The sequence below is a fragment of the Leptinotarsa decemlineata genome, unplaced genomic scaffold (assembly GCF_025532065.1).
Source record: "Leptinotarsa decemlineata unplaced genomic scaffold, Ldec_3_MD MMD2_P_RNA_scaffold_7, whole genome shotgun sequence".
NCBI classification, from domain to species: Eukaryota; Metazoa; Arthropoda; class Insecta; order Coleoptera; family Chrysomelidae; genus Leptinotarsa; species Leptinotarsa decemlineata.
In genome coordinates, this window is record NW_027412534.1 from 4762933 (window position 1) to 4772928 (window position 9996).

General features: G+C 36.7%; 1 long non-coding RNA gene across 1 annotated transcript; it reads left to right on the top strand.

The window, feature by feature from the left end:
• The first annotated feature begins 45 nt into the window (after positions 1–45).
• On the top strand, positions 46–8806 carry LOC141480335 (uncharacterized). The gene is made up of 3 exons (XR_012464274.1): positions 46–226; positions 285–346; positions 8351–8806. It is a non-coding gene; the product is annotated as an uncharacterized lncRNA (long non-coding RNA).
• The last annotated feature ends 1190 nt before the right edge of the window (positions 8807–9996 follow it).

The window sequence follows — 9996 nt, forward strand, 5'->3', positions numbered from 1 at the left end:
AAGCGGGAGTTTTAAAATGGGTTCATATTAGGACAGGATACACAATGTTATGGTATGTTCTGTGACTCACAGCTCTGACAGTTTTTAATTAATGTTTACATCATTACAATAGATATTTGTCATACGTATTTCCCAAATTATGAATTATATTATATATTGCTTTTACTACTCACACAAAAAAATATAATTCATTTTGCAAGATTTCGAAGATGATGAAAGTTTTTGGGTAGGTTCCTATCAGAAATTAAAATTAACTATTATATACAGCACTATATTTTTTATAGGTGAGACTGGGTAAAGTGGTCATTGCAACAAAGTTTGAATTAACATACAGGGTGTTTATTAAGTATGTACCATAAATTTAACAGACTATTCTTTATTTAATTTTAAGACTAAATATTCATATATAAACATGGGTCCGTAAATCCTTCGTTCTCAAGATACAGGGTGTTAAAATAAAAATTAAAAAAAGTTATTCGTAAATATCTTAAATATCCTTTACAAACCACAAGATCCGACTAGAGACAAATTTTACTTTTTCACAATAAACAGAACTGTACAAATATGATAAAACACCTAAAAACACCAAAAAAAACTTCATAGTAAGATTTTCACTAAACAATTTCACAAATGACTTGTTCGGGTGTGTCTTTACTAACTACATGCTACATATTCAATGATTTATATTCAAATTTTATTATCTGAAGTACCTAACTTTAAAGTACCTGAGTTTAACCTAGCTAATTAATGTTTTATGTGTATTTGAGTTTGTAATGAATGAAATGACCTAGGCTTATGTCCCAAAATTTCACCAAATTATATCTAGTGTACTTTTAATCCTCTGGGGGGTGGCACGAGCCCCCTAGATCCGCCACCGGGTCCAACACACTTAGCACTCCTTGAAATTTTCTGAAAAACAACAAGTTCCTCATGAACAGCAAAATTACAATTCACACTGATGTTTTTTATACCACCTACGGTTGGGAGTGATTCATCTAGGTGTGTGTTAATAAAAATTATATTGTTGATTGGCGAAGTTCAGACTATGAATTGCGTTTGGTTCTATAGTAAATATTGTAAAGAGACTAGGACCTCCGTATATTTCCAATTACGGCTCCAGATTTTTTGTGAGAAATAAAACTGCAGTAAAATATGCATCAAATTATTTGAAATTTCAAGATAATCGTTAGTCGAAACATTTATTTCAGATCTCCACGTATTGATTCTTCCCAAGAAATTGTATGCGCCAGTCGATATTGAAAAGGTATCTTATTAAAATTATAAATCCTTAATGTGACTCCTTTCGTGAACTTTCAAATGACCTCTTCGAGTAAAACGATTTGAACAGATATTACACTGAAATGGTCTTTCTCCAGTATGACTCCTTTCGTGTTTTTTCAAATTACTAGGGTCAACAAAAAATTTTGGACATATCTTACACTGATACGGTTTTTCTCCAGTATGACTTCTTTCGTGAACACTTAAAGTACCACTTTGAGTGAAAGACTTCGAACAAATATTACACTGGAATGGTTTTTCTCCAGTATGAATTCTTTCGTGTATTTTGAGAGAACTTCTTTGGGTGAAAAATTTCAAACAAATTTCACACTGGTATGGTTTTTCTCCAGCATGACTTCTCAGGTGTAATTTCAAAGTATACTTTCGAGTGAAATACTTTGAACATATCTGGCACTGGTTTAGTTTTTCTCCAGTATGACTTCTTGCATTCTCAGTTTTCATTTCTTCATAGAAAATATCAGTTTCTTCATTTTTTATTTTTTTGTTATCTTCTTCGCTTCCACCAATGCTGTTGCTATCATCTCCGCAATCCTTCTTTATATCTTGACTCATGTCACCTCGTACAACATCAGGCACATTTTCTTCTTTCGCAATCCCAGTTTTGAGTTCATCATAGACAATGTTGAATTCTTCAATTTTTATTTCTTGGCTTTTACGGATGTTGTTGCTATCATTTTTGCAATCCATGAAGTAATCAGTAGTTCTATCATTATCAAATATTCCACTGTTACTAAACATCTCAACTTCGTGTTTTTCAACTTTAACTGGATTCATTCCTAGAATAGCTTCATCAAAAACAAATGTGGAGTTTTCATCAACTGTCTTTTCTTTTTTAACGCAAGCCATTTTTAAGTCTAGTTTTAAACACCAACTTTTCTGACAAAATTTCAGTAGTATTCAGCTTATAGACCAGTACTTCGTTCATAACAATGAAACACAACTGAACGAGTATCTGGTTTGGTCTTCTATATATGTTAACCCAAATTGGTCACTAATGCAAATACCTTTTCAGAAATAATTTCATTTACCTGTGGGATGAATCACCTCCGAGAAATACTTTCGTTGAATTCAATAAGGGAGGCTTAATTTATGATTGAATTACTTTTGTTCATTAATTGAAAACTCTTTCTGATCGTTAACAACCAAACAAGTAGTCAATGATATATTTAAATTGATATGGAAGAAGTGAAAGTGATAAAAATTGAGAAATAAATTTTCTCATATATTCCAGAAAAATTGTGAGGGACACTTTCTCAATTTTCCTAATATTGTTCAATCATAATCTAAAGTAATCACAGTTTGAATTATTGCTAATCAGTATGTACTGGGAAAATCATATTGTTTATGATTGCATTGACTATAATATCCTCTCTGTTCACTATCCAAGTAGTTTGTATTTTATTTGTTCATACTTGAATCGTCTGATTTTCGGCACTTTAACATATTCTGATTCAGTTGTGCATATTGCATCATGTGTGTTACAATGGAAAATAAAGTCATATGTCAGTCCAGCTACTTTGGGTCTATTACTTATTCATTTGTTTTTATAATTTTTTCAAAAATTACATTTTATAAAGAAATTAACTTTAAACGTTCAAGCCAGTCTCGAATATACCTACACAGTAGGTTAAATGGACTAACGCCTATCAGAAAACAACTGTTCCCCTGGCTAATACCACGAAGGGTGTTGGATTATATTCGACAGGCGTCGGTACAGGAATCTTCACAGAAAATTTCCTGCGTATGCGCGAAAGAATAGCACTTAAAGACTGACTGTGGCGAAGCTTTTACTTCAAGGCAGTCAACCCGGGAGGGGGCATGGGGGGAATTTTCAATTATGGAATATCATTGACTTTAGGTCGATAATGGTCACTATCTTGCACTAATGAGTGGCTAATGAGCCCGAAACCGGTCTGCAAGTGTGCCCGTTCCAAAATTGAAGGTCGACTCTTTCAGTTGTATTGCCAATTGCATATCCAGGAAATTTTCTGTGAAGAGTCCTACACTGACGCCTGTCGGATATAATCCAACGCCCTTCGTGGTATTAGCCAGGGGAGTAGTTGTTTTCTGATAGGCGTCAGTCCATTTAACCTACTGTGTAGGTATATTCGAGACTGGCTTGACCGTTTAAAGTTCATTTCTTTAGATTTGTTTACTGCCAGTCTTCAAGAATAGCTCACTGACTAATAAGGAAAAAAAAACATTTTAGTTTGACTTATCTTAATTAGGATTCACAGGGGTAGATCTGTTATATACAGAGTGTTTCCTAGCTACGATACGAAACTTCAGAGGGTGATTCGCTAGGTCGTTTCAAAAAAAGTTCTTATAAAAATATGTCTGGAGTTGCTTCATTTCTGAGATACAGGGAGTTGACGTATTCATGAAATATCATAAATATCCTTACACAGATTTGGTTGAAATTTGCTACAGTTATTTGAAGTAATGCGGCGCTTATTTAGCCATATCTAAATTGAAATTATCAGGTCCAGTGGAGTCTCAGTGGAGTCTCAGATTAATCAACTGAAAATACAGCTTTTTCGCCGCTTGTGTTCTCTTCATATCTAGCTTCGTTTTCGAGAAAAAAAATTGAAATCAATTTGCATATCATGAACACCTGTTTTGGAGACCAGCTGAAAGTAATAGTGTTGTCTGACATATCAGTGAAAATGAAAGTTGTCAGTTAGCAGTGATTCCATCATAAATGATTTTACTAACGCTGAAATGGCTGACATGCGCTTCATTTATGGATTAGCAAATGGAACACGGAGAATTTAGGACATATTTCTTAACAGAGTAATTCCATGTGCTCAAACATTTAGAAAGCTACATGCAAGATTATGTGAAACTGGAAGTTTTAATAAAAATGCAGGAAGGCCAGAAGCTGTAACAACGCCTGAATTAGAAGAAGCTATACTTGATGAGATAGGAGAAGATCCTTCAAATATTACAACTGCAGCTGAATGTTGACCCATAAATCGTTTCGAAAGTTCTAAAAAATACCTCCTTTACCCATGTCACATATAGCGGGTCGAAGCTCTACTGTCTCAGGATTTTAACCTAAGATTAATGTTCTGCAGGTGGTTGATTCATACGATGCTATTTTTACCAAATATTTTATTTATGGGCGAAGCAAATTTTTCACAAGATGTTATCATGAACTTTCACAATGAACATTTTTGAACTGACGAAAATCCCCACGTTACTGAAGAAAGAAATTTTCAGCAACAATTTTCGCTGAACATTTGGGTAGAAATGATTGGTGACTACCTATTCGGCCCATTTTTTCTGCCATCAAGAATAACAGGTGAATCATACACGGACTTTTCGCGAGATCGTTGATCCATTTTGTTAGAAGTGCCGGTATTTGTTGTGTCAATCAAATCCAGAAAAAAGTAAAGTCAACGAATCATTTTAGGTTCCCTCAACTGTACTAATTCCAATTCCTCAACCTCCACAAAAGCAACAGATAACAGAAATCATTCCAATTCAAAAAACCAACAGTTGGTACAATAACCACACTATTAATGAAAGACATTACCCACAAAAAATACCAGCACAATTTCTTTCTAGCTGCAGATAAAAGGTATTCCAGAATAGCATTCTGTAACACGAGGGAAATTTTTTTCCTCAGATCACTGATGAAATTATTAAAACACAGAAAGGACTTGAAGAGAGTTACATATACTCTTGAAAGACTTATATTATTCACGAAGATAAGTAATTTCAAAGAAACTAACCCTGATTCGCCCCCAATTCAGCCTCACAAACAGAAAGCTACTCTGTTGTTATAAATGGAATTCAACAGGAAATAAATGAAGAAAATATCAGCAACTATCTGAATAATAACGACCTTGAAAACAAATTTTGCAGAAGAATAACCTCCATACAAACCAGGATGAGACCAACATCTCTCATAAGAATCATCAGTAGATCACTCAATACATTTGAAACCCTCCTGAGAGACGGATTTTACTACAAATTTCGATATTATCCAGTTTTTGCAAGCAAAGCATTGTCAAATGCCTGTCCTTCTGTCATTCGACAGAAACCTTCAACACCCAACCAAAATGTACCAAATGTCAAGGTCTACATCCACATAACCATTGTACCTCCACCTCACCACCGAAATGTACAGGATGTGGTCCCGAGGAACATCAGGCGTGGTCATTTGAATGCCCGATGAGACCCACTGCACCGATTCCAGGTGTACCCTATACACATTTGAAATCTCTCAACAAAAAATCTCATGAAATACTATAAGAGGAGAAAAGCTGTAGAATTCACCAAGCCCTAACAGTTCATGACTTTATCATCAACTCATATATCAATGTGCTGAACAAATCGATAAACACTAATACACAGGAACTAATTCAGGAATTGAGAAACAGATTCGTCAACAGTTTCAATGTAGATAACACAGCTGCATATCACTCTTGGTTCAGAGAAAATCCAAAGGGAGATCTCTGATATGCACGCTTCCTCTTGAAGATGATCACTTGGTGATCGAAACACGTGTCGAGGTGAAAAAATAACGATTTGGTGTTGGGAAAAAACTCCAGTAATATCCATCAATATAAGTCTTTTATTCTTTCAATTATGAATGTCTCCATATTGGAGACAATATTGCATACAGTAGAAGTACTTTCCATCCAAGTACGCCGCCATCTTTCAAATATTTCAATCATGTGAAAGAAATGTATGAACAGTTGAGAGGTGTCTAGAGAAATATAACAAAAAATGAACTACTACGGGTCAAACAAATGGTAATTTTTAGGAGGAATAACTTATATGTGCTGGTCCCATCCGGCATCGCCCGGTGAGATACTATCGCAACGGCTTAGGCAGCGTGATGTTGCTTTCGCGCTAACGTTTCGTTGCTGTGCCGCTGTTTCCGGTTTCAAGGATGGGAATATAAGGAAAAATGCATGATGGCGCTCTTAGAGTCAAAATACTCCGGAGGTAAAATAGCTCACCAATCGGATCTCCAGGTGGGAGCTAATTCAAAAGCATCATCATGCAGAAGTTATTTGAAAACCACTATTTCTGACAGTCAGCAGGGTCTACTAACATCAGTCCACAGGGAGATAGCATGGTAACTGCAGTTGCTGAGAGGCTCACTAGCAACTACAAAATCGATTTCTACAACATCAGAGGACTCAACTCAAATATAAACTCAGTGGACCAACATCTGCAATCAAGTAGTCCTCATATTCTTGTACTCACAGAAACCAAAGTCAGTGTTTCAACAAACCCCGTCAATTTTCTATAGCCCGTCTACGATTTTCACTTCTGATTGAGGCGCAACTTTGATATACCTCTTTTTATCAGTAGCGATCTCTCCTATCAAGAAGATGCTGGAACCCCGAAAATTTGATGTTATGTGATTTAAAATAGGATCACAGAAGGTCACCAAATGCATATGTTGCGTTCATCGAACATCTAGCGATACACAATATACGGAACTATTCTCCTTACTTGCAAACACCATTGATTTTCTGCAAATCAATCATCCCAGTGCCTAGCCTAGCACTGGGACACATACCAAAAATTTGGAGACTGATCAGGGCCACTTTCATTCCGAAACCTGGGAAAATCGGACAGGACTCGGCGAAGACTTTGAGACCAATTAGTCTCATGTCATTTGCGTTGAAAACGCTGAAAAAACTACTTGACAGGCATATCAGGGACGTATCACTGGCTATCAGACCATTACATCGAGACTAATATGCATACAGGTGAGGTATGTCAACAGAAACGGCTCTATGTCGGGTAACAGAAAAAGTAGAATATACTTACAAAAACAAGGAAGTATTTTTAGCTGCTTTCTTGGACATTGAGGGCGCATTTGATAATACGTCGTTAGAATCAATCATCCAGGCGTCGGTGTGAAGAGGGATCGACAAGACAAGCTGTAGGTGGATAGACTGCCTTAGTCCAGGGTAAATACAATAATGTAGTGAAGGGATGCATGCAGCAGGCCCTAAATATTATAACAAAATGGACAGAAGAAGAAGGGCTTAACATAAGCCCATCCAAATCGACCATAGTGGCATTCACCAAGAGGACTAAAACGGAGGATCTCTGAAACTTCGAGGTGAAGAAATACAAGTGTCGGGGGAGTAATCTTAGATTCCAAACTGATCTGGAATCAACACTTGGACAGGATAAAGAGGAAAGCGGAGGTAGCACTGATGCTCGCCAGACGCACTTATGGAAACACATGGGGGCTAAAGCCAGACATGGTATATTGGCTATACACGATGGTGGTTGAACCCATGATAACATACGCATCTCTGGTCTGGTGGCCAAAGATGAAGCAGGCGACCGCCATCAACAAACTAAGCAAGGTGCAAAGACTTGCATGTTTGGGAATAACAGGAGCTATGTGAACTACCCCAACAGCTTCATTGGAGACACTCCTGAATCTACCTCCTTTACATTTTGTGATAATGGGGGAGGCCAGGATGGGCCAATTCAGACTGGAAAACTCACCGAACTACAAAAGATCGGACCGAATAGAAGTTTCGGAACAAGTGGAGGAGCACATATTGAATATGTGCACGGACCACATAATAATATTATAATAATAATAATTCTCATTATCCTGTAAGACAATCAAAAAGGTACATTGTGTAGGATTAGTCAGAAAAGAGCTTACAAGTAAAACTAAAAATAAGACAATTTAATAAGAGTAATACATTCATTGAAATTTTCATTATATTATTCAATCATTTCCTGAAGGGAGTAATAGGTTTTTTCTAGTAGGAAAGACTTAAGTGTAATTTTGAAGCTGTGGATAGTACTAGAGTTTTTCATTTCAAGTGGTAGCAGATTAAATAATCTGAGCCCTATTACATTGGGGGAATTGTAAGTCAGTGTATTTTCACTATATGGCATATGAAAGTCTATCTTGCACCTGGTATTGATAGAATGCACATTTTTATTTCTTATGAAATAGTTACGGTTATCATATATAAAAACACATAATTCGAATATACAATACAGGCATGGCAATGTTAGTATTTCAAAATTAAAAAAAATGCTTTTACAGCTTGTATTTCTTGAGACTCCTGCTATACATCTCATAATCTTTTTCTGGGCGACAAAAATATTTTTGCATGAAGAGGAAGCTCCCCAGAAAGTAATACCATACTGAAGACGCGATTCAACTTAAGCATGATACAGCATAATCAGCTGTTTCTGGTCTAAAATATTACGAAGGTTTCTCAGAAGATAATTCACGGAGTTCAATTTTGATATAACTGATCCACAGTGAGTTTTCCAGCTGAGAAATTCATCCAAGTGTACACCTAAAAACTTCACCGTAGAGCACAGAGAAATTTCATCATCTTCAATTTGCAAGTTGAATCTGGCTATTTCTTTTTGTCTAGCATGAAATTTTATCAAACGTGTTTTTTGATTATTCAAATGTAGGGAATTTTCCTTGAACCAGGTGTTTAATTTTTGCAGGATTAAGTTACCTTTGGTTTGTAGATTCTGATCTATTTTATCTGATATAACCCGTGATGTGTCATCTGCATATAGTGTAAAATGAGCATATGTAGAGATGGATTCCATATTATTTACATATAATAAAAAAGGTATAGGGCCCAACACTGATCCCTGTGGGACATGACACCGAAGTACACCTTTAACACAAACTTCACTACCAAAATCATAAGCCGTGAAGAGTGGAAGACCATCAGTCATCCCGAAAACATGTTTGGAAAAAACACCTGGTATACAAATGGATCGAAGACCAAACATGGAACGGGAGCTGGAATATACCGAGCGGATAGAAATCTAAACTACAGCTATCCGCTAGGACTATACATATCCGTCTTTCAGGCGGAAGTGTATGCTATCTTGCAGTGTGCAAGGCTTATTAAATTGAGACCTCAAAGAAATGAGCGGATCAATATTTTTACAGACAGCAAGAGCGCACTAGGGGCTCTGACAAACCCGAAGGTGACATCAAAACTGGTCTGGGAATGTTATGAAGAACTGAATTAACTTGCAAACAGGAACAAATTAACTTTATACTGGGTGCCAGGGCATTCAGGAATCACAGGTAATGATAAAGCTGATGAATGCGCTAGACGCGGATCATCAACTTCATATATAGGTCCTGAACCAGTTCTGGGGGTACCAAAATCATTGGTACGAAACCATATTAGGACATGGACCAATAAGAAGCACACAGAGTACTGGACAAAAGTACCTGGCAACAAACACAGTAGAACCTTCATTAGGGAACCGTCCGAGAAAAGAACCGAAGAACTACTTCAATATAGTAGGGATCGGCTCAGAATAATTACAGGGTTTACTAACCGGTCATTGTCCGCTTAGAGGATACCTGAATAAAATGGAGCTGTGCAACGGAGACCTCAGCTGCAGATAATGCAACGAAGGGATAGAAACAGCTCTACACATCTTATGCGAATGTGAGGTACTGAATCATAGGAGGCAGGCAATATATGGACGTACAAAATTACGCCCAGAAGAATATGACAAACATCCAACATGGAACCTGTACAAACTAGTACAGGGAACGAGACTGATGGAATGGGTGTCATGAGAAGATGGGAGAATAAACGCAATAAGCCCAAAAAGCTGCAGTGTTTTCTGGAGACTTGGACTAAATAGACAAGTCAGTCAGCTCCCAAGGTACAAAAAAAATAGACCAGTCGCTTTGCT